The following is a 26255-nucleotide window of genomic DNA, read 5'->3' on the forward strand; positions in this document are numbered from 1 at the left end:
TCTTCCGATGACAGTCAGTCTTTCAATTGGTATGTGATTGGTTCCTAGGCTCCTCATGGTTGTAAAAATATGGCGCTTCGAAATCAGATGAACCTTTTTGAATCACCCTGTATTATTACCCAAATAATATAATACTATTACCCAAATCAAGTTCATTGAAGTAGAAAGAATCAATGCAAGCAACTGCTTTTTAAATAATGTTTTGAAGAGCTGAAGTCTCCAACATTGTTGGCAGACAAGACAGTGTAGTCCTGTGAATGTTTATTCACATTCGGTTAGGCAAAAGCAGTAGTGAGAGTCTTAACTAAGCACTAAATTCTGCATGACAGCGTGCATCAGTAACACAAGATCCACACTGCACTGTTGTATAAGAGATCACTGGGACAAGAAAGTGGCTTCCCACTTTCAGACGGTGCGTGGGGTTGGAAACAGATTTTGGAAAAACTGAATGATCTCACCAGGATTTGTCCACTTCATCAGAAACCCCTATCTTGCGCACCCACGCAGTGGTCAGTGTATGAGCTCCATCTACCTTATAGGTCCTCTAAAAAAGTGTACAATTACAGATCTCTACTTCATTCATCACTGGTTATTTTCTGGCCACACAGCCACTGTTAATCAGATCTTGTTTCGGTGGTGCACCATGCTCAGCGCAGCAGTAACACTGACATGGTAGTATGTATGGTGCTGGTAGAAGTGCAGAGCAGTGTTGCTGGGCTACAGTCTTTTACACCAGCAAGGTGGATCTCTGAGGTAAAGGTTTCTAAAGCTAAAGCAGGTAAAAGTGGCCCAAATCCGATCTTTTCCTTCACATGTGACACAGGTGTGTCATCTGTGTGTCAATGTGAACAGCAAAAAATGCACTGAATCTGACGTTTTCAATTCCAATTTCAGACGCTGTCATATGTGGTACTGAAATCCGATATGTATCCGACCTGCGGCAATGCGACTCAGTCTGAACAGCCAGATCGGAATTCATGCAACTTTTACATCAGTTCAACTCGACATTCACTATCATTTTGTGCTGCTAAGACTCATAAACATTTATAATAATAATATAAAAAAAGTTTAAAAAATCCAGGCACACGAACCAAAGAAGTGGCCGTGACCGAATAACGTGCCCTGTTTACGGTGAACTCGAACACATTCTGGGTGATGAGCCCAGCTGTCATGTGATGCTGGCAAAGAAGAAACTTGAACCTCCTGGAGCCACTGGCGTTCGCTGGCCGTCATGATTGTTTACCTCTGGACGAGCACGCCACGCGAAGCATTGTTCTTTTGCGCATACGGGTCGGTTTAGAAGCTGATCTGTTCAGACTAATTTAAAAGATAATGTGAACAGCCAAAGAAAAAAATTGGATTTGGTGAGAAAATGCAGATTTGGGCCACTTTTACCTGCCGTGTAAACGTAGCCTAATAAAGTGGCCAGTGAGGGTAATTCTGAAAACGTGATATTTTCACCCCACACTTTCATCTCACAAATGGCTCCCTAAAATTACTCCACAGTTCACTTTTGTTCATTTAAGAAGGTCTCATTAGCATCACACTCTTTGTTGCAAGCCAGGATGTGCTGCTACAAAAAGATGTGCTGTCCTCTCCCTTAGCCTCACACTAAAAAAACCCCATTGGAATAAAAAATTACTTTGGATTAGTTAGGCAGGCATTTACTGAAGTGTAGTAAAAACGTTGAAAAAATCTCTGGATTCCTTTGAGGCCAGGAGGGGAACATTATAAAAGTATTTTTTTTGTTCTGAGGTCTCTTAACTTGTCAGACTTCTGGGCACAATTGAAGTTGTGTGTGTGTGTGTGTGTGTGTGCACGCATGTGTAACATAAGTGTGGTGCCAAAATGGTGCCAACGCCAGAGCCAGTCCATTGGAGTTTAAAGACCATTTAAAGGCTTAGTCAAGGCGAGCATGCAGACCAGTTTCACTGCAATAACAGAGCCTTCCAAATAGCAAAACCAGTGCTTACTCACTGGCCACTTTGAAGTCCACCTACCTTATGGACTTGCTATATAGGCGTACAATTACAGACTGTAGCCCCACTGTTGTCATGCGCAAGATGGTTAAGCTGATTTAGTGTCAGGAATCATTGTAGACAAACTGCAGTGGCTATGACGTTGGATAAAGAAAATGTCAGAAAACACAGCATCCATGACTTTAAATTGTACAAAAGTAAAGAATGCGCATCTTGTAACCTGTTTTCTTTTAATGTATAGTCCATGTTCTATATCAATCCCAACATAGTGTGGCTTCAGAACATTCTTCATCAGCAGGTGGCAAGAATTTTTATTATGTCTAGTGGTCATGCTTGCTAAAGCCGTGCTGCAGCCTCCTACACATAGGACATCTTTCCTTGCAGAACATGAACACTGACTTAAATGACTGATGTGGTTCCATCAAAGTTGTTAAAGCCCAAAAGAAACAGTTATATATCCCAGCCTAATAATAATTGTAGGTTACAGTTAAATTAGCATGCAGGCTAACATAACACAGACAGTATAATTCATTTTATTACTTGAACAAAAAGTGATTTATAGGCTGTAAATGTGCGATTTTACCAAACCACAACAAAAAAAGTTAGCTTAGCAAGTTAGTAAGTTTCAGAAGAAAAACACAAGTATATTTATGCTCTCCTGAGCAGAGCTCTATGCAGCATTACCATGTTTCTTGCCATGTTGAATCACTAGGTTACTAGAGAAAAGCGCTGTGAATCTCAGACGCTCCTCAGTGTGTAGGTTAATGGCAGATTTGAGGTCCACCTTCCTCTTATGCATGCTGAAAACACATTTTTGATTTTTTTCTGAAAATTGGCTAAAGCTTGCTTCCTCATGATACTATCAGCAATGGCTAGGGGGCGCAATTGGACAATGTGTGCAGAATCTCACACATCTAATGCGCAGCCCATTATAGCATCTACCTTATTCAACGTTACTGTCTAACCACAGAACTTCCATTGAGATAGTGGATAAATAGAGCTCAATAATCCGATCATAATCAGATTTCTGCAGTTATCCGATTATTCAAACGGTCACGTAAACACCATACTCCGATCTAGATATTCGATTAAGAAATCCGATTAAGAGAGCTGGATTTTAGCTCAGTAGTCAGATTCCTCAGAACATGTAAACTCTTACTCTGATTTCTTTCTGATTTCTCAGTCTGCACATGCACAAGAACAGACAGCAGTACCAGATATAAGCAAGCAGCGTTGCTGCGAGATGGCAGCAAAACACTTTTGGAGAGAGGAAACCAAACACGAAAAAATGGATTTGAATATTCTTCTTCTTCTAGATGATGTATGTACATATTTTCAGTTAAAGTGTCATGATGTTAAAAAAAAAAAAAACAGCATAAAGTTTGAGTTTTACGTCATGTTTACGTCACGTCTTTTTCTGAGAGTTAATGGTTGGTTGCAAAGTAAAAATCCGATTACTGTCTGACTAATGTAGACCCAGAGTTTCTGTGTTATCTGATTACTCAAGTGCATGTAAACGTGTTGATCAGATTACCGACAAAATCTGATTTTCTGCAGTTATCGGATTATTAAGTGCACGTAAACACACTCATGGACTTTCCATTTTCCAGAAGATACACCTGCCTGTGATGTTATAAGAGATGACAATAATCACAGTAAGTTAACTTCAATGTCCACTTGACTTTTACGTTAGTTTACAAGAATTTTGAGTTTGCTTTCAATACACTGATAAAGAGTGAGAGAGTGGATAAGACAAATTAAGCATTAATAGTCTTAACAGTCTCTAACTGTACACCAGCAAATTGAGCTACAAGGTAGGGGTTTCTAATAAAGTGGACAAACAGCAAATAAAGGCACTTACAATTACACACAACATATACGCTGACCACTCTCTTTTTTCTAGTCATGCACCGACCATCTACTTTTCAGCAATTTCTTATTGGGACATTTTAAAGACCGTGATACAGGTTTGCTATAAAAGGAACAAAATGGATCGAGTAAAAAGGTATGAGCAATTTGCGGCAGATGGCTCTGGCAAATTTTCAGAGTGCACGTTATTCATGCTATTTGATATTTTCCCCGCTTCGTTCTCCTTCAGGCACAAAGGGAAATGTCACAATCACACATACACATTTATATCCAGAGTTGAGAAAGACACCATGGAAACAGTCCCTTTTTATCTGCGCTATAGCTTGGTCCTTGCTTGGCAGGTATGAGGGTCCAGTTACGCTCCATATGTCTCTGTCTACAGTTACTGAGATGCATGTGTAGTAATTAGTCTCATTACCACATTACAGGTGGTACAGTACTTGTAAGCTCCACCTCTAAAGCTGTCGAGAACAGACACCGGGACATGTGCTTCTAAAAAAAACACTGCAAGCTTCTGGCTAAGCTAGCGCTTTAAGTGCTAGATCCTGAGGTAGTGATCTTTAACTCTGTGGGACCAAACACAGTGATGGCATATGAGCTGAAGCTTATTTCCGTCAAATATACAAAGTAAAAAAATACCTCCTCTCTTACGTTTTGTACTTTATTGATCCCCCAAAGGAACTTTCTTGCCTGACTATGCCCTGCTTAGGGCAGTAGATGGGTTTAGTGCCTTGCCCAAGAGCTCAACCAGGTATACCCAGTCAGTCCTGAGATTTGAACCCACAACCTTTGGCCATTTGCCTACCACTTGACTACCAGCCACCCCAACCTTTTAACCAATTACTGAGGTTATTTCTCAAAAGGCTGTTATCAGTAATCTGTAGTAGTGGCCGCTTGCTGCTGTACAAGTTAGATGTACGTTTGATGCACAGCCCTTCATCAGTGGTCAGTATCTGACCACATAGCTGCTCTTGGCTGGAAATTTCTGGGTAGTGGACCACCCTCAACCTAGCAGTGACACTAACGTGTGTAAAAACCCTGTGCCTGATACACTCTTACCAGCAGAGAGAAAGAGCGAGAGAGGGTCAGTGAGTCTGTCAGTTTGGGGACGAATTATGATCCGAGGATCTGGGCTTTTGCCAAGGGAGTGGGTGGTGGGCGAAAGCCAGCCAGCCAAAAAGAGAAAGTGAGAGACAGGCCAGAACAAGAGATGTGAGCCTGATTAAGAACACAAAACAAATCACGGGCTGACCCTCCCCTGAACTGGACAGGCCAGTCACTTCTGATTTGGCTACTGCTCAACGCACATGCCAAACAGGTCTGTGAATATTTGGTCATTCCAGGAATGCCATGGTGGAATTAACAGCGGCCACACGGGCAACCGCCGTAGGTTACTGTCCTCAGGCCATCCAGTAAATACACACTTCATTACTGCTGGGCATTGGGCCATGCTGCTGCAGCACTGCATTATGGGACCTTGCAGCAAAAGGCTGTAAATAAAACACGGCTCAAAGACCCAGCAAGACCACCCGCACTGCCATCACATTCTCTGCCCCTTGGATGTTGTAGCTACAACCCCATTTCCAAAAAAGTTGGGAAGCTGTGCAAAATGTAAATAAAAACAAAATGCAATGATCTAACCCTAACCCTAACCCTATATTTAATTTCTTCAAAGACAACACATCAGTTGTTGAAACTGAGAAATTCTATTGTTTTTTTGAAAAATATACGCCCATTTTTAATTTGATGCCAACAACACGTTCCAAACAACACATCCCATTAAAAACAGACATGATTCTGTAGTGGAAATCACTGCAATGTGAAAACCACTGTCTGTGAAAACAGTTTGTCACTGCATACACAAATGCTAATTAAAACTCAAAAACGCTAGGAAGAAACCATATATTAACAGGACCCAGAAATGCTTCCACCTTCTCTGGGCCCAAGCTCATTTATAATGGACTGAGGGGAAGGGGAAAAGTGTCCTGAGGTCTGACGAATCAACATTTGCAATTCTTTTTGGAAATCATGGACGCTGTGTCCTCCGGGCTAAAGACCACTCAGTTTGTTATCAGTGCACAGTTTAACAGCTGGCATTTATGATGTATAGTGGTGCATTAGTGCACATGGCATGGGTGACACGCCCATCTATGAAGGCACCATTAATGCTGAACGATATATACATGTTTTGGCAACATATGCTGCCATCCAGACAACGTCTTTTTCAGTGAAGGCCTTGCTTATTTCAGCAAGACAACGCTAAACCACATTCTGCATGTAGAGTCCGGGTTCTAAACTGGCCTGCCTGCAAGTCAGACCTGTCACCACTGATAACATTTGGAGGGTTATGAAATGGAAAGTATAACAGATGAGCACCAAAACTGTTGGGTAGCTGAAATATTATATCAAACAAGAATAGGAAAACATTTCGCTTTCAAAACTACAGCAACTAGTCTCCTCAGTTCCTAAGCGTTTACAGAGTGTTGTTAAAAGAACACAGTGGCAAACATGCTCCACGTCCCAGCTTTTTTGCAATGTGTTGTTGCCATTAAATGCAAAATGGCATATATTTTTCACAACAATTTCTCGGTTTGAACATTTAATATGTTGTCTTTGTAGTATTTTCCTTTAAAAAACGGTTTATCTGATTTGCATTTCATTGCATTATATGTTTATTTACATTCTGCACAGCATCCCAACTTTTTTTGGAAATGGGGCTGTAGATTAATGGACAAAATAAGCTTAATCGATAATACAATAATGTTATTTTCATCATGTGAATGCAAGGTTCTGAGAGCAACAGTGGTTGCAAGTTTATATTAATTACTGTATACCTCATATGTCATATATACAGTCAAACAAGTAGGCTAGTGAATTCTATCTCAGCAATATATGATATGCAATCAGCTGGGATTTATCCTGGACTACTGTGGAAGGAAAACGTGTTAACTGTGTTAAAAATAATGAGGGAATCAATAATTTTGGCTTCACAGCTGTGCACCAAAAGTGAACAAAACATGTTCCAAGTCTACAGAATTTGTATGGTCTGCAGTTTTACCATTTAACAATTCTGATTTATAACGTATGTGTGTGAGGTGAAAACTATCTAAGCAATCTATGTTGCTTCTCAACTCTCATGCTGCCAACCCCGTCAGATAAATGTAACCTACGCTTCAAAGCGCTATAAAAAAGAAAGAAAAAAAAATCACAAGACAAATATTTATAAGGGTAATGAATAAAACATCGTGCTTGTTCAGACTGTGAGAAATCTCCGAAAACAAATCAGGAAAAATGTGTTTAAGGAATGAAAATGCTTCCCATGGTAAATTATTCTGCTGATCCGTTCCACATGTTTGTCTGGTTTGGCTCTGTCTCAACCCATGTCAAACTTTCTGTTTGCTGTCAGCCTGTCACCACAGGGGAGGCTTTGGCCAATGGCATCCTGGGAAGGCAGGTGGAGTCAATTAACGAGGTCGCCCATGCTCCTCGTCTTACGGTCAGATGTTTCACGCTTAGAACACATTCTTTGATACCTCTGGGAAAAGAAATCAGGGAAGCGTGCAAATTTTTATCCCATAAACGAGAACCACTCAACTTTCTTCCTGATATTATTAGAAACCTCTATCAGGTCCAGCATGTTGGAGAACAACAAGGTTCCTTTACACCTACCTCATTTGGTGCTAATAATAGTCTAGGCCCGTTTTGACAAGTGTTAAAACTCCACCCGTCCTCGAGAGTGCAGTAAAATAATGAAGCATTGTCCATCAAAAACAATGGGTCTCGGTCGGCTTTCAACTAAACCCTGGTTCAGTTCTCTGCAGGAGGGAACATAATTTTGTGGTGGTCCACATTAAACGAGAAAGTTCCACATCACAGCATGTTTTTCTGCTTCATTTAGCAGCACATTAGCACTCTACTGTCCAAATCATCTGCTAGTTTTACCATTTGATTCTTGCAACACAAGCTGCTTCTAATAACAGCAACAAAATAATAGCAAAGCAGTGCTTTTAATGTTGGCTCATGGGCTGCAGAACGTATTGCATTGTCGACCTGATTGATTACATTCAAACTGACAAACCAGTCATAAAGAAGCACAAATCAAGTAAAGTGTATTATTATTGCTTTGCCTGTGATACATATAGACGCTAGGCGTCTCACATTTCATGCAAAGTAAGACTGTGTTGGATTAAGTTGTGGCAAACCTGAAAGTAACAGAGCACTTGAATCTCTACAAAATGTAGCCTCTGTAGCATGAAACCAACTGAACCAAATGAAAACGATATAATATCAAGAAAACCCAAACTTTGGTTCAGACCTTAGCAAACAAACAAGGTGTAAAAACAGCCTTAGAGACTGTTCATGTAAAATTTGTTAGCCACCCACTTGCTCTTCATAAGTGGTCAGTTTCAGACCACAGAGCCACTCTTTACTGTATATTTTTGGTTGGCAGGCCACTCCCAACCTAGCAGTAGCACTGACAATCACTACTCAAATAACATCTGGACAACAGAGGTCTTGTGGTTTGAAACTGACCACTGATGAATCAGGTAAAGGACAACTGATAAAATGTGCAGCAACAAATGGGCTACAGTCTGTAATTCTACACGTAGACAGTGGACCTATAAGATAGATGGAGCTCATGCAGTGGCCAGTGAGTGGAAATACAAGATGGTGAGGGCGATATGTTCATAGTATAGCTGATCATCATGAGGGGCAGGGTGAGCTACCCTCAGTGCAGCTAAGCTTAAAATGTTCTTGGTATAGTGTGTTTAGTAGCCATGAAACCCTTTGCCCATCTTGCGTTTGGAGAAATTTCCCATTTAAAGAAATGTTTGATTTTCCAAGAATTACTTAGCTAATGTTCCTAATAACCCATAAAAGTTAGCAATAAAGGCCAGATATTATTATGCCAACCACTCATCATCCGAACTAGCTTTTATTATCGACCATATTAGTACTTTTGGCCTAAATACTGTGTTAAGTAGCAGCTCATTTTTCTTAAAACATCACCATAGCAAAGACAGCCATGCCGAAACAGAGGCTTGTTTAGGGATTCTCAGTAATTTACAGTCTGCTCTGTAACCTCCAACCTCTGTAAGCACCAACAGCATGCAAACTGAAATGAAAAAAGAAATGTAAATGCTAATACCAGGATGGTCTGGGGAGGAAAAACGAGTCAATGATTTATAAAACTGGCACAGAAGTGGCTGCTATAAAAGGTAGTCCCTTCAGTCTCACCTTAACCTTCACCTTTTTGTGACACTGGCATACATTCATTTCTGGTAGCACTGGTAGTAAAAAGGCTGAATATCTCAACTGCTATTCTAGTGCAATAGAAAGGGCATAAGCTAATGGCTTTCACTCTCTGCGTGGAGTACTATTTGTCATACAGGGAGCTATTTCGGACTCAGCAAGCATTGGCTAATTAATGTGAGCATGGAGACAGCATTGTTGAAATGATGAGGCATGGTGAGGGGACTGAGGCAGCTGCAGAATTAGTAGCACTGCAGAGGCAGAATGCTGCATTGCTGCACTGCATAATGGTTGAGGGGAAACACTTGCCCTTTGACTGCATGAGGCACGGTGATGGTGCTACAGATAAAGCTGTTTCTCATTTGTTGACACACTGCATTTGTCTGGTGTGGCAGGATGGGACAGAGAGCATAACCGCTACAGTAGGCAGTTTGCACAAAGCTCTCATTACTTGGTAGCTACACTGGCCTTATAATCTACAACACTGGACTTTTTGCCAACCAGTTCCTTTAAGACTCCTTAAAACAGCCCTATGATGAATTTATGCATATATATGGACCATTCTACCTTATTAGTTCATAATAATAATAATAGTTTAAATTAATACTCATAATTTATTCTGTCTATTACTGTTAAGCTTTGTCACCTGCCTATAAAGCACTCTGAGCTGCAACCCGCATGAAAAGTGCTATATAAATAATTTTTCATTTTTATTATTGTTATTAACTAAGAAAAAAAAAAGTATTCAGACTGAAGTTAAGCGCGTCCTTGTCCTTCATGGCCAAACGGTGAGCAGTTAGATCCCATTCCTTTGAAGGGAACATGTCTGAAAAATGTAACTGTCACTACCAAAACACATTCTAAACTGTTGAGTTAACGTTTTTGCATTTTTAATAAAAACATTACGATTTTTTGTGTCTACAACTATTCAGAGCTGTGTTTGCCAGTCGTGTACTGGCTAGCATTTTGGAGTTATTTTCAAAATGAGCTGAAATTGTCACCACCAATACAGTCATTCCCGAAACATTTGGTAAAGTCTCTGTAATGTTATGACTGTTTTTGTGGTGACAAAATAAAATATTCAATCATTTGTTTTAATAAAATAAATATAAGGTTTAGTGTCACTCAGAGAAAAAGGATTTGGTAACACTTTCTATGAATGTCACCTTTATAAGCATCTATCAACACATTCATAACATGTTATAATGCATTCATAAGACATTATAAACATAGCTATAAATATTTATAAAAATGCATTATACGTTATAGCCATGTTTATTATGCATTATGAATTGTTAACATAATGCATTATAAGTACTGATCATAACAAATTATAAGAGCTCATAAGTCGTATTTGTCTGCTCTAAGTAAAGTGTAGCGTACTGTACTAAAGCCTCCTCCAGTGTTAAGAGTGAGGCTTCAAGTTGAAGTATTTACTGAAGGATTTACTGAAACACTAAAACATACATAATAAAGCACATTACAGGCTTCAAATGTCAGAGTTTAAACTAGTGCTGCCATCAGTGTTTTACCCAATGTGGAAAAGTCAATGTACACCACCGTTAGCTTGGTATCTGTCTTTACTTTACAGTCTCCAAGCTGGGACTGACTTCTTTGGCACTGACATTATAACATGTTATTAACACTATTTATAATGCATTATATTAACAATTCATAATGTATAATAAACATGGCTATAAAGTGTAATTCAGTGTAATTCTTTTTATAAATATTTATAACCACGTTTATAATGCCTCATGAATACATTATAACACGTTATAAATGTGTTTATAGATGCTTACATATGCGACATTCATAGAAAGTGTTACCAAGGATTTTAGTCTAGGCCAAGTCCAAAAAGTTTTCAACTGTGACTTTAAACCAATTTGGTGTATCTTCAATTTCAGACTGTAGTCAGTCTGTTTCTCTGCATAATTTGTCTTCCCACTTTACCTTCATCAGGTTCCCCACAGGGGCACTACTAAGCAGGTATTAAGCACTGCAGTGGTAACTAGATAAGCAGATCTGATAAAATGGACGATGAATGTTGATACCAAGTAGATGCACCTAATAAAGTGGCCAGTCAGTGTGTATACTGTGTAAAAGTCAGGGACCACCCTTCTTTTTTTTTTTTCATTTTCAGTCAGGACAGCCATTATGTACAGACTATTCCCCAAGGGAGGGAAAAAAAACACGAGTTTCCAAAAATGAAGTTAGACAGAGAAATTAGATCTTATAACAACCATGCAAGACACAGAAGACCACCAACACTGTCACCATCAGATAAAGCTTTCATCTTTGAGAGAAAGGAGAACAACAAACTCTCCTCTCGCTTCAGATCTGAAAAAATTCACAGGAGTCTCTGTCCATCCGTCCACTGAGAGAAGACAACACTTTAAACGTCATCTTGGGCACAAAAAAACTGAGTAACTTCATCTTTTGGCAAAAAAAAACAAGCCGGTGATGGGTGACTCAAGCAGACTGTGGTCAAGCAGACTGTGGTCAAGCAGACAAACAAAGCCCTTAAGAAAAGGAAATAGACCAAAAAGAAGAAAACTGGCAAATCAAACAAAGACGCTGCTGGTGTTTCTCAGAACAGTGAACTGGCCTCTCCAGAGCCCAGATCTCAACATAACTGACTGAGGCTGGGATTACTTGGATCGACAGGAAATGCAACTTACTTCTGAGAATGAACCTTGGAGGTGCAGAAGACCCCTTCAGATTTCAAAGAATGAGGGTTCTGTTGAGGGCTCTGTGTAATGTTACGTTCAATACGTGTTTATGGCTCTCCGTAGACTGTTTCCTTCCTCTGACCTCATGCATAACAAGCTACCTCTGTCACTTTTCTTCCTCGCCACTGCTCTCTCTCTCTCTCAGGGCTGTGGACGATCTTTCCGTTCCTGTAGTCTGTTCAGTAGCGTGGCTTTCACGTCAAATTAAACACTGCCTTCTGCGGCTGCGGCCACAATGATTTACATGGTTTACGTTAAAATCTGCTGCCCCAGCGACTCCCCCTAACTGATTCTTTCACTCGGCTGATCCTGCGTCCGTGTGTGCACACGCAGCCGGTGCATGCTTTTAAAACATAACCCAGCCTATTTGTCCAATTTCACTAATAAAAGCTCTACATCTGCTCCACTCCATTCTCATCTGCTGAACATCCTACATTACATTAGCTACGGCACATTATAATACTCTGTCCTACCTATTGTGCTCTCAACTTACATAGCCCATCTGTCTGTTTTTCCTATGATGTATCGCACTTTGCGCAATTCCTCCTCGTCTGGCCTCCCCCGTCCTCAATGGGTTCTGCAGACACACATACACATCTCTCAGTCTGTGGGTTTCACGCCAGTTTTTTCTCGTCGGGTGGGGGGGGTAGATGTTTTGATCATGGCGTGTGCCAGTTACTGGCCCCAAGCCAAACTTCAATTAATTACTCGGGTGCCCGCTCAAATGCCCGGACGGCAGGCGAGCAGTCTCTCGCCAGTAATCCGCAGAGAGTTCCACTCTGCTGTTTGATCCCACAGAGTAGGTCTGCGCGCCACTTACAGCCATTTTCTCGGTGTGTCTTGTATGGGTGAACAGACCCCGCATTCATACAGACGCTCCGAGGCCGAAGACGGACCTGGGATCAGTTTCCTTCTGGGTAAACAGTGAATTCAGTCACTGCGTGCTAAAAAGCCAGATTCATCCAGAAATGGCGCTTGCAGTTTACATTCACCAGGCACTTTGTTAGAAAGCTTCGCCTTGAAGTTTAACCTTGGTCCCGTGCAGTTAGGCCATTTGTTGATGCACAACTTGTAGAACCAAGTAAACCATTTGGTCGTACATATTTATTGCATGTCGCACGGTATGAGATGCAAATGAAATCTTGAGCAAATTTCGTGTGAGATCAGTTGTGCTCGGTTAAGCTGAAAGCCAGATTACATGATAAAGACTTTCTGGCAATAGATCTAACACACAAGGAAATTACCACAGTCTGCCTGAGTTACCCATCACCAACTTGTTTTTTTGCCAAATGATGAGGCAGCACATTGCTGTGCCTCAGATCAGTTTTTTGTGCCTAAGATGACACGTTAAAGGAGACAGTAAACAAAACGTCGTTCACATGTACGTCAACTGTCATTGTATCTACCATCCAAGAAACTGTGGAACGTGACGTCTCTGCTGTTTTGTCTTTTTTGCTGTTTTTCCCTTTCATAGAAAGCATGTGACTGTAGAAACAGAAACATCCATGGTAAAGCATATGTTCTGCTACAAGCTTCAAACATCTGTGTTTCATCTAGAGAGCTCCTATAAAATGTAAACATTCACCACCATTAACTTGGTGTTAACAGAACACTGAAAACTCCATTAGAGGAAAATGGCATTATCTTGTAGTGGCTACTTACAAAGGTTTCTGCATTAAGGATTGCTGTGAAATGATATGCTTACCTGGCTCATAAACTGGGAACAGATCTGACTCTCAGCACAAACTTAGAAAGCCAAACATATACAGTGTCTCTATACTGTGCTCCACTACAGCTATTATAGAGCTTTCCTACATGGCACGATGTACCAGCCACTCTGCTGAGACAGCCAATGAAAGCAGTGATCATCAGCATACACAATCTACACCAAGAAAATAGTAAGAAAAGGCTACAAAAAGCTACATGTATAGAAATGACTGCATAATGAAATAATAGCAGTAATGATATTGCAGAATGTGCAACATTAGCCTCTAACCAGTGACTGAATGTTTTATTGTGTCCTGTGAGAATCACAGCATTCATTTTGGGGGGTTTGGATGAATCAATACACTCAAATTATCCAACAAATATAAATAATTTTGGACAAAATAATGCATCACATCACAGGTTTCAATACGTCTAAAGGTTTATTACATTATATAGCAGTATAATTGCAATGCAGTCCTAATCTAATCCTAACCAGAATACTAAACTACTTAATTACCTCTCTGAAAACACACTTGCCAATGCTAGAAAGAACCCTTACCTTCCTTATGTGAAATATCATAATGTTCATTGAAAAAATAAAAACACTGTGATGTTCAGGCCTACAGGCTTTCATACAGTATGACTGTATGAACAGCGGGGAACTGATTTGAGATCAGCACTGTTCTGGGATGTTTTATTCATATGGTTCCTGAGCCCACATGCATCAGAGCTCTCACAGTGATGAGAGTGCTGACCTGCGATCAGTGTAATGGGTTTTGTGTCATAATTTATAAATGTGTATGGGCAGGAAAGAAAGATCAGCATTCCTACCTGGTTTTATACACACAGCCCAAAGCTCCATCTCCTCCATGTTACTTAAGTGCCAGGCAAAACACAAATACAAGAAAATCTTTAACAGCTCGAACTAAACAACAGCCAAAGCAACACGTTTTTATGCTCAAACTCTACAACTCACAATTATCAACAGAGCCTTTTCAGTAGCTTTGCGAGTCGTCTTTCTCTCCTCTGGGTCTGTATTTCTGTCATGCCTTGAACTGATACAGCAAAACAGAGCAGCAGTGCTGAAATTAGCAGCGAAATGGCTGCAGGCCGGAAGCCAGATGCTTATCTGCCAAAGCATCAATAATGCTCCGCCGCCCGGCATCCCTGCACCGGGAGGAGGATGCAGCATGAAAACCAATGTGGTTTCTAAATGACACATCACACAGTCCGTGCAAGCTTGCACTGCATGCGCTGTGTTGTCAAGAACTGGCCAGTAACTTGAGCTGAGATTTCTCAGAAGTGGCTGAAATGCCAAGATGATGCAAAGGAGGGATCATGGGAGGGGAACTGGCCCAACCAGAGCTGTGCAGAAGAGGAAAAGGGAGAAGTGGAAGAGAGAAATGAGGAAGAGAAAGGGAGGGAGAGAACGCAAGAGAGTCAGAGAACAGAAAGAATAAATTTGCTAAACAAACCACAAAGACAGCACTTCACCTGCCTTTTGCCTTCCCTTGACAAACGAGCAAACAAAACAAAGCAGTAAGAGTAAATCTACCACTCTCAGCGCCCCTCGCTGGTTCACACAGCTGGGGCTAGGCCAAAGGCTGCACAGCTTAAAAAGCTAAGCGGTGGGATCGGCCAGAAGTGCCCCATTGTAATCTGTGTAATACTCTACAGTCCATTAGCCTCAGTGCCCATGCCTTTATTCACTCCAGAGAGGGAGAGAGAGGTAAGTAAAAAGGCTGAAAATACCGTAATCCGCTCATCCATATGCCGTACAGTGGCCGTGTTTTGGCATGCATTATCATAGAGCTAAGTGAGCAGGGCTCCACAATGGGGCATGGGATTTAGCAGCTAGCATGAGATGTTAACGCCAAAAATTCTCCCACATCAGCATAACAGAGCGACCGTAGTGACTCGAAGGAGGAGGGTCAGGCCTAAAGTAGAGACAATGACTAAATGAAAACATGGCAGAGGGAACACATCCCTCAGAAAATGCTGAACAGTTTTACTGTAGTTCTAAAGAACAAACCAAGGAGCATCGTCTGTATGACTGCACTCGCCGTTCAATGTTTAATTCATGCCGTCCCTGAAAACTTCAAAGGGCCATTCAAATAATTAAAGAGAAAAAGAAACGGCTCTACATTACTTTTAAACTGATCAAGGGCCAAAGTCAGCAGACCTTGTCAGAAACAGGCTGGGTTAACTAAAACTCTATTTTAGGTAATTATCGTCAGTGACCGATGAACAGGGCCAGTCTGTCAGCGAGAGGTCAGACGATGTCCTCCACTCACCAAAGAGGACAAAGGTACTCTTTGAGCCATAGTCTGGGCTTCCCTGATATGACTGCTTCATACTGTACTCCTCCTGAAGAGCATTTCAGTCCTACCACTTCACTAGCAATAGCCAGACAGCAGCCACATTTGCTAGGTGGTAAATAAATAAATAAATAAATAAATCAATCATCAGGGTGAAACGAGCCACCTTCTACAGTGACACTGGTCCTTTTTGCACAGCCGCATTTTAAAAAACAAAATGAGTATTCAAATAGGGATTCCTGCAGAGGAAATCACTGCATGAGCTCAGAAACACTTCTGAAAAACATTGGCTGTGAAAACAGTTCATCGCTGCATCCACGAATGCAAGTTAAAACTCAAAAACGCAAAGAAGAAACCATATATAAACAGGATCCAGAAACTCTGCCGCCTTCTCTGGGCCTGAGATCTTTTAAAATGGACTGAAGGGAAGTGGAGAAGTGTCCTGTGGTCCGACAAAACAACATTTGAAATTCTTTTTGGAAATCATGGACGCTGTGTCCTCCGGGCTAAACACCACTCAGCTTGATATCAATGCACGGTTCAAAAGTCAGTATTCATGATGGTATAGCGTTGCATTAGTGCACATGGCATGGGTGACGCGCACATCTGTGAAAGCATCATTAATGCTGAATGATATATACATGTTTTGGCAACATATGCTGCCAAATGACGTCTTTTTCAGTGAAGGCCTTGATTATTTCAGCAAGACAATACCAAACCACATTCTACATGTATTACAGCAGCATTGCTCCATATTAAAAGAGTCCGGGTGCTAAAATGGCCTGCCTGCAGTCCAGACCTGTCACCCACTGATAACATTTGGCACATTATGAAATGAAAAATATGACGAAGGAGACCCCAAACTGTTGAGCAGCTGAAATCCTATATCAAGCAAGAATGGGTACATTTCACTTTCTAAACCACAGCAATTGGTCACCAAACACTTACAGAGTGTTGTTAAAAGAAGAGGTCTTGAAGCACAGTGGTAAACGTGTCCCCGTCACAACTTTTTTGGAACATGTTTTTGACATCATATTCAAAATGGGCATATATTTTTCAAAAAACAATAAAAATTCTCAGTTTCAATATTTGATATTGTGTCTTTGTAGTATTTTCCTTTGAAAATATGGTTTACATGTTTTGCATATCATTGTATTCTATTTTTATTTACATTATGCACAGCATTTGCAACATTGCAACTTTTTTGGAAATGAGGTTGTACATTCTAGTGTGAAATGATCAAATGACGCTCTGCAATGAGTGGAATGAGTAGAATATGACAGCAATAAGCCATGTGAGGCTGTGCGTTACTGCGATTTTATCACAGGAAGGGTGATAAAATCTCCTTTCCCTGGGATAAAATCACATTATCATACGGCCTCAAGTGGCTTTTGTAAAACGGTGGCCAACATAAAATATGATAAAATACACCATTTTTCAGAAACTAATTTAAGTTATTATTAATAATAATCAACATAAACAAGTATTCCACCAAGAAATGTACTTCCTTTAGAGTATGGTATCGTTTCACGACTTTTTAAATTTTTTGTCGTACAGCAATGAACATATGATAACACAGCTTTGTTTGGCTTTATAAGTACTTTTTGGTCACCAAATTACCACCGCAAGTCTTATTTAGCATCAGTCCAAGAGCTCCCCTCTTCTCATGCTGGGGCTGAATCTCAAATGGCTCCGTGCTCCCTACATAGTGCACTACGTTGGAATTTAAATACTGGATCCTGCATCCCAACAGAGCGAATTACAGCTAAGAAATAGTCATTTGGAACTCAGACACATCCATACTCGATAAATGATGCATTATTTGGCTGTAGAGGCGAGAATTTCTAAACGTTCATAGCTAGCACACTATTTAGGCAGTACGAAGCCGTTTGTGATTTAGCCTGGGTTTGACGCTACTTTTGACTGACACACGAACATTTGAAGCACGTAATCCATTTAAGTGACATTTTTAGGCTGTTATACTGCCATTTTACAGTTAATCATACCGTAAGGACTGTAATTCAAGCCTGTGATATTAATGATGGAGTTGTTTATCTTTTAGCCTGTTAGCTAGCTGACCATAAGACGTCAGCCCCTCAGTTTAAACAGGAAAGGTTCTTACTTCATCTGTACACTCTGTGGTCCATGCCGTGGCGAAGTAATACACAATTCAGTTGTTGTGTGAGTTCAAGGACACATTGTGTTCTAGAATGAAACTGAAGTCCTGAAACGAATGGAGTTCTAGAGCGACAGGAGTTGAGTTGTAGAATGAATGTTAAGTTTAACAATGAAGGCTGTTCCAGAATGAAAGTGAAGTTCTAGAACAAAATGAATAACATGACAACTGTCATTCAAGTGGTTTGGACTTACAGCACAAATTAAGACTTAAGGCCAGGACTCTAGAATGTTCTCTACACATTCACTACGGTTCATTAAATTGCCTCTTTTTCTGCACATTCTAGAACAAAACTGCAAACATCAAACTGTCCAGAACGTTCTCTGCATATGTGCCACGTTTGACCCGTGTAATGAGAACACTTTGAGCTTTTCTAATCAAGATAATGAGACCAAGGGCACCAGAGTGAAAACAATAGCAGTGATTGGATATTTTTTCCAGCGCTCTCATTAAATCACATTACAATGCATTACATCACTCGGCATACATACACAAATAAAGCCTAGTCCATTTAGATAATTGCACACGGCCCCGTATGTAGCCGTGGTGAGTGATGGACAACAGTTTAGCCAATGCTCTATTTAACACACCTGCCACCTTGTCTAAATGATTTTATAATGAAGATTACACGTGGCTGAAATATATGCAGTTAGAGGGCTAGAGGGATCAAATTAAGAGCATTTGCAGGCACCTACACACATACATAGCCTGTGCAACACTTTATGAGGGTTTGCCATTCTATACCACCGTACTGTGAGATCTTTGGATTTCTTCAAGATGCGTTCAGATTGCAGGTAAATGTGGCCCAAATCCAATTTACTGCCCAAATCTGATTTTGTTGTTTGGTTGTTTACATTATGATGAGCCACCCAGCAGTGCAAATCATTTAAACCCTATATTTCATTGAAAATAGTACAAAGACAACATATTGAAAGTTGAAACTGAAAAATTTTATTGTTTTTTGAAAAATATATGCCCATTTAGAATTTGATGCCAACAACATATTCCAAAAAAAAAGGTGGGACACGGAAACAAAAGGATGGTAAAGTTGTGGTTGATTGACAACAAGTCAGTAACATGACTAGGTATAAAAAGAGCATCCCAGAGTCTTTCAGAAGTAAAGATGAGGAGGGGTGAAAGTGAAAGACTGTGCTGGCAAATAGTGCAACAATTCAAGAATAAGGTTTCTCAACATAAAATGGCAAAGAACTTTTGCTTTTCATCATCTACAGTACATAATAACATTAAAAGATTCAGAGAATCTGGAGAAATCTCTGTATGCCAGGGGCAAGGCCAAAAACCAGTATTTGCTGGCCATTATCTTTGGGCCCTCAGGCAGCACTGCAATAAAAACAGACATGATTCTGTAGTGGAAATCACTGCATGGGCTCAGAAACACTTCTGAAAAACACTGTCTGTGAAAACAGTTCATCGCTGCATCCACAAGTTAAAACTCTAAAAGGCAAATAAGGAAACTGTACACAAATAGGACCCAGAAATGCTGCTACCTTCTCTGGGCCTGAGCTCATTAAAAATGGACTGAGGGGAAGTGGAAAAGTGTCCCCCACAAATCAACATTTGAAATTCTTTTTGGAAGTCATGGACACTGTGTCCTCCGGGCTAAAGACCACTCAGTTTGTTATCAGTGCACAGTTCAAAAGCCAGTATTCATGATGGTGTAGGGGGACATTAGTGCACATGGCATGGGTGACATGCACATCTATGAAGACACCATTAATGCTGAACAACTTGCTTATTTCAGCAAGACAATGCCAAACCACATTTTGCATGTATTACAGCAGCATGGCTCTGTAGTAAAAGAGTCCGGGTGCTAAACTGGCCTGCCTGCAGTCCAGATCTGTCACCCGCTGAAAACATCTGCCGCAAAACGAAATGCAAAATACGACAAATAACTGTCAAAGAACTGTTGAGCAGCTGAAATCCTATGTTAAGCAAGAATGGGAAAACATATGACTTTCAAAACTACAGCAATTGGTCTCCTCAGTTTCCAAACGCTTACAGAGTGTTGTTAAAAGAAGAGGTACAGTGATAAACATGCCCTGGTCCCAACTTTTTTTGAAACGTGTTGTTGGCATCAATTCTAAATGGGCATATATTTTTCAAAAAACAATAAAATTTCTCAGTTTCAACATTTGTTGTCTTTGTACTATTTTTTCAATGAAATATAGGGTTTAAATGATTTACACATCATTGCATTTTGTTTTTATTTACATTTTGCACAGTGCCCCAACTTTTTTGGAGATGTAGTTGTAGTTGCAGAAGCTGTCCAAATAGAGAAAGGAAGCTTAGTTTATTTTGTTTGTCTGCCATGAAGAAGAATGCTAGCAAATGATTTGAAAAAGTTAGTTAGGTTCCTCTCATTAGACAGCACTGTGCTTATTTGTTTACACCACCCACGCTTGTCTCGTTCGTCCTCCAAAATGATAGATGCAAAGCGTAACCTTAGTAACAGTCATTCTGATGATGTTGCCATGCAGGGCCTGTTCCTGTGCAGGCAAAATTATGACGAAAATTCAGTTGATTCGACATGAAAATCCGTGATGAATGTTCAGACAGAGGACGCATTGCCACATACTGGATACAGACTTCAGTAACATATATGAAAGTGGCATCACTTCTGGATCTGGACCACTTTTACCTGCAGTGGGAACACAGTCACAGTTCATCTATACATATACAGTGTGTGTTCCTGCAGTGTGTTCTTGTGTCAACCCTGCTTGGTCGTGTCATCAAGAATATGTGAGTACAGGCTGTGGTCACACATCGTGGCTCAACAGGAAGGCTGCAGTATTGCAACAGCCTGAGGGGAGGGTGGCTCTCTTTTCCTGCACAAACGCTTGTGCTTTTCCTTTCGCTCTGAGTTTCACTCTATTTCTGTTTCTGGTTCTGCCCCTCTGTGCACCCTCCACGTCTGATATGGCAACAGAGGAACTGGATTCCTGAAATGACAGATAATCTGATCTAACCCCACACAGAATAAGGCCTGAAGCAGACCAGCACCGTGCCTGGTCTTCAGTGAATTAAAAAGTCGGACAGACCTCAGATTTTCTCATTCGCTCAACAGCACAATCAGGATTTTGGGGAAACTAGTGAAGGGAGGTGTAAAAAAAGAGTCAAAGCAGATAAGAGAGAGAAGCAAGGAAAAAAAGGAAGTAAAGTAAACAGAGGGACAGATAGACTGGATGGGCGGGGTTGCTCTGGTGTTATCTAAAAGCTGTCACTCACACTTGGAATGACTTGGTAAGGTTCTAGACTAAACGCTCAGGCTGGGCCGGAGAGACACCTTCTGTCAGTCATCAGCTCTGGCTGCACCTTAACACGGTTTAAAAGCCTCAGGCCAAGAACGTTCCTCAGCGCTCATGAGCGAAAGCATTCTCCCACCAGCTTTGTGCTCCACAATAAATGTTTGCCAGTAAAGTCAACAAAGAACACTAGAAGCGTAAAATCGCAAACCTCAACCATGTTTGGGAATGTGGAGTCTGGCAATAATATACTGCTGTTCAGCTGACACTAGATATCTTAAACAAGATTAAAACAAAACCATACATCGCTGCTGGGTGTTGATGAAACAGTCGGAATTCTTCATCTGGTACCGTTAAACAGCTGCCCAAGTGATTTGTTTTCAGCACCATTTGAAATTCCCCCACTCAACCAACCTTATTCGGTCTGCTATGAACTGCAGACTGAATTCAGCTCAAGACTTGGAGGTTTAGACCACATGTTCTCTGTAAATTTCTGACTAAACCTTTATTTTCTGCATACCTGGTTGACCTTCTCCTCTTGCTGGGTTACTTTAGCTTGTTGGCTGCTTTTGCTCATGAAAGATTGATGCTGTAATCAAGTGGAGAAAGTCCAACTAGAGGGCAGCGGCTTTGATCAGAACGGTTTTGAACTTGGAACATTCCAAAGGCCTCCCTGAGGGGCGTCTCAATGTCTGCACGTTTCGTGGCTTTTATTAGTCTTGAAAACAGAATTAAAACAAAACTAGAAAGGGAAATATCTTGGCTAGATCCACATTTGAAAGAAACTATTCTCTTATAAAAGCTTTCTTATAATCAGGTTGTGAGACACGTATCTGTATGTGCTAGCTCAAACTTTATATCATGGAATTGCACAACACCTATGTGCTACATACTGCTGCTGTCATATCTCCATTTTTGCCGTTTTCAGTTTTTGACATAATTTAAAAATGTCTGTAGCCCTTTACATTGTGCTCAAATTTCATGATGAACGGGCCAAAAGAAACAGGCCAAAATTACTTGGAAAAAAGTCTGGTTCCACTGACTTACACTGAAACTAAAGTATGTTTTTTCCTTCTCCTGTAAAATTAGCATTTTCGAGATGCAAGGTTTTGTTCCGACAGCAGCGATAATGATTAGCTTTTCAGGCATATAACATGTGTACAACAGCCATCAAATACTGTGTAAAAACTTTAGCAATGCTACATTTTCAGATCTCGTTTCTACCAGCACCACACTCACTACCATGCCAATACCATGTCAGTGTTCCTGCTTTGTTGAGAATGGTCCAACACTCCATTATGAATGAGGTGCAGAATAGCTGACAAACATATTTATTTATAATTTATATAATTTATTATATAATAAGTATAATATAAGTGTACACCAATATGGTGGAGTTCATAATGTAGCCAGTGAGTGAAAGTACAAGGTAGTTATATCTAACAATGTGGATGTTGGGATGGTGATTAATACAGTGAAATCAGCAGAATGAAATGAACCTAAAGAATTCATTTTCAACTTTAGAGCACATGTGGTGCAACTTTGGAGCGAGTAACACTCACCCTGTCATCAGTGTTAAACTTACAGTGTTAGATTAACACTGATTAGCGTTGATGTTATGCACACTTGTGTTGTTCATAGTTTAACACTGGGACATTTATCACTCCTGGTGTTGTTTGTACTCCAAAACCAGCACAAGAAGTCCCCAACACTCATTTTACTGGGTGGTATATGTACATGAACCCTTTAAAACTATGCCCACGTAGAACAAGTGCAACTGACTAAAGAGAAGAAATGATTACTTTCCTCCATCTCTTTATCTCTCTCAATTAATCTCTTCCCTCTGCATTTATCCGTCCTATTTTTCTGCTCATTTAATCACAGGCAGCTCCACAGGTGACACCAGCTAAAAATCAGATCCATTATCAGCATAATACTTAACTTTAAACTTTCTCAAATATTAAATTTGTTGTTGCTCTTTAGATAATAACAAGCTTTGTCTCTACATATTAAGCGCAACGCCATTGAGAAAAGACAAAACGTAATCACGCTTCGTGTTTACGCTGAGATAGTTAACGCCACAGAACGTTACATATTACATTCAGACTGAAATGAAATATATTAAATCTTTTATGATGTGTGCAAGGAGGGTTCCATGCCATCTCTTTTTACGTTCCTCACTCGTGTGAAAACGATGCATGATTTAGAGTCCACAGAGGGATTTACACACGCTTGCACCCATAGACGCACACAGGAGCTCTAAGGCTCAATCTGTTCAGTGTGCATGAATGATCACTTGTGATCTCTCGCAGCCAGTTAATCTCAAACTCATTTGCTTTTTCGCTTCGCATGAACTCTCAGCTTCTCCTTCTCCTGCTCTCTGTCTCTCTCTGCAGCTCTGTTTCTCTCCACACTAGCTCTTTATGGTTCCTTTTCATCGTTCCCCTTCGCAAGAACACTTTTGCTGCTCTCTCTCCTCCTTACAAAAGCTGTCGCCCCGACAAAACTTCAAAAACTAGGAGTCACGTGAATTTGCATGAGTTGTTTTATCTCAGGTGATGTTCTGCAAATATATACGACAACAAGAGTGAAGAAGAAATAGTAAAGATAAGAAAAGATAAAAGGAGTCAAGAGCAAAACAGAGAACAAGAGACAGACAAGAAGAGACGAGAACAGACTAGAGAAAAAGAAAGAGTAAAGATGAGACAAGAGCAAGGAAGACAATATAGGCTTAGCGTATTCTCGACTTGCTGACTGGTCACTAAAGCGGAGAGCCCTCCCTCTAACATCCGAAAGGACGAACCATGCTGGACGGTGACTAGCTGTCCACTTCTTTCTATCCTTATCAGAGTCATGGAGGTAGAAGACACAATACAGACATGACATATGTATGTGCTCTGTGCGCCTTGCTGAGCAGTGGAGGACACTGTAGATATCGGAGCTGTCAAAACACCTGATCTCAGTCTTGCTGGCTTATATAAGAGAGAGAGACACATAGAGACAGTGATGGAGAGAGAGAGAAAGACATATGAGGGGGTTTAGACAGTGAAAACTAACAACAGGAGGCTGGGAGATTTTTCATGGCTGTTTATATAGTGAGTGTCTGTGTGTACTTGAAAGAGAGGGGCAGTCAGGGAGGCAGAAGTGTGTGTGTGTGTGTGTGTGTATGTGTGTGACTGATGCCCCAGTCACTGTGTGCTCGCAGGCACTGCCAAAGCCTCCATTCGGAAACCTTTCTAAACATGAATAAAATATGAGCTGCACAGACACATAACACCACCACCCCTATCTGAGAGAATGAGAGAGAGAGAGTGAGAGGGAGAAAGTCAAAGTCAGAGAGGAATAAAGAGAATGAGATGGAAGGATATAGGAAGGAAGAGAGACAGGGGAACTAGGCTAAAGTATTCCGGGAAAAAGGCAAAGAGAGAAGAAGCAAAGAAAGTATGAAAGAAAAAGTACATGCAATTTATAATGTACCTTTACACTGCATAAATCATCTAATGTAGCCTCAATATTAATTCAGCTTGGGTTACTTTCCATTACCCTTCAGACGTCACAGTTATTGTCAGACTGTCACAATTTCATATGACTTATTTTTCACTCATAGTTCAAAGAAGCAGAGACATTATGTTGAAAAGGCAGATTGGAAACTTTTAATTCATACCATAATTGTGTTTGTAAGTAGAAGAGTTGATGAATAGTTATAGATTAAGAGTTATATATTTTTGGGTAACACTTTGTAATAAGTGTTTACTAACATACAATAAGAAATGTATTTGTTTACACGAACAGCACAAAGTACTGCATCAATCCTCTTGGGTGCACGTCCTCGCCGGCGCGTCAAATTGCGATGTTTCTACATATGATTCTCGATCTTTCTGATAATATAGCGCAGATATATGGTTCAAACATTTCCTGAATCTGTAGAGTGCCCCTTTCCATTCCACCTTATCACAAAGTCATACGTGACTCACATCCAGAGTTATGAGGCTATGAAGAGGGTTGCGATACACGTCACCTGCCTCTCACCTTGTATAATCAATGGATTCATGTGTCCATCTACATTTTGTGTGAAACTGACCAATGTACAGTCAGGAAATCACTAAGGACTGACCTATCAGATCAGAAAACCCCTGATTCTTCCATGCTAATTTCCACTTAAGGGGTTTTCAGTGTTATGTTAACACCAGGTTAATGTTGGTGCATGTTTACATTTTGTAGGAAAACTAGATGAAACACACATTTATTACTAAGACATGACTAGTTTTCATTTTACATCAGGTATATTAAGTATTGAGTAACTCATAGAACTGCAGTGGAACTACTTAGTCCATCCAGCATCTATCAGCAAGAACTGAAATTTGGGTGTCTCTGTTCTTCTCTTTTCGTATTTTATTGGTCTAATATAAAATGCTAAAGCTCCAAAGTGAGAGTAAAGTAGTCCAGGAGCTGAATCAATACAACAGAATGAAAGTAAAAAAATTAGCTAACCATTACTAACGTAGTATCTTGTGATTTTAGGGCTAACAAATACATTAAATAATGTTAAAATAACATTAACTGCTGTTGTTGTTACTTGTTTATTTATTATTAATTAACTATTATTAATGTAGTAATTCATGTGTTATTAATGTTAACAAATGCAAAACAATATTAGTCAGAAAACACTTCATTAAGTGTTACAGATTTTTGTCATTTTTCACATTGAAACGAACTAAAAAAAGCCAGAAGTGCAGACTTGAACCCATTTAAAGAACATACATCAAGTAATAACTCTAGACAACTAGGAGTTAAACTAACACTGATGAACAACACCTTCATTCAACCTCAATCCACCTCTGTTATCATTCACATGCCTCTCAATCAAACCCAGCATGACCATCTGTCTGCTGTGAAGCACACATTCCAAAGAACGGAGTTTGTGCCAACGAAGCAAGGACTCTAGCTGGTTTTCAATC

The 26255-nt window shown here is 40.3% G+C and overlaps 1 protein-coding gene across 1 annotated transcript in view; it reads right to left on the minus strand.

Annotated features, from left to right (window-relative positions):
* The window catches only part of wscd2 (WSC domain containing 2), a 103239-nt gene that overhangs the window by 56473 nt on the left and 20511 nt on the right, over positions 1 to 26255 (minus strand). The window lies entirely within an intron of this gene.

Source organism: Colossoma macropomum, unplaced genomic scaffold, assembly GCF_904425465.1.
Source record: "Colossoma macropomum unplaced genomic scaffold, Colossoma_macropomum, whole genome shotgun sequence".
Lineage (NCBI taxonomy): Eukaryota > Metazoa > Chordata > Actinopteri > Characiformes > Serrasalmidae > Colossoma > Colossoma macropomum.